The following is a 487-nucleotide window of genomic DNA, read 5'->3' on the forward strand; positions in this document are numbered from 1 at the left end:
ACAAGAGGCACGAGTCACAACACACAGACCCCAGGAGTCGGGTAGAAGCAAGCACTAGGCAAGGTGCTGCAGGCTCGTTTAATGCATGAGGGGGCACACCTTATATTTCCCTTTTCTCCGCCCCCAAGTCCCTTTAGTCAGCATATTGTTTTCTGATTGGTCCTCACCACGCAGTCTGTCAGCAGTCACTGGGCTCGTGAGCAGGGTACGGAGGCATGGACTCAAGGTGGGGAATTTTCTGTAGGAGGCCTGGTACATTTGTGTAAGCCAAGTCTGTCGGGCTGCATAGGGCAGGTTGAAATCATCTTTGTGTATTGCTCTGAGGGCCTGATACACCGAGTGAGTGAACTTTTTCTGACTGTGGGAATGAAGAACAAGTAGAAAGAGAAGAATAATTATGCCTGTCAGGAGTAGGTAAGTGAAAATCCAAGACAGGTCAAACAGTGCTTTTAGATTAGACCAGATTTTCTCTAAGAACCCTGAATTA

The sequence above is a fragment of the Nannospalax galili genome, unplaced genomic scaffold, assembly GCF_000622305.1.
Source record: "Nannospalax galili isolate Female #2095 unplaced genomic scaffold, S.galili_v1.0 scaffold527, whole genome shotgun sequence".
NCBI lineage: Eukaryota > Metazoa > Chordata > Mammalia > Rodentia > Spalacidae > Nannospalax > Nannospalax galili.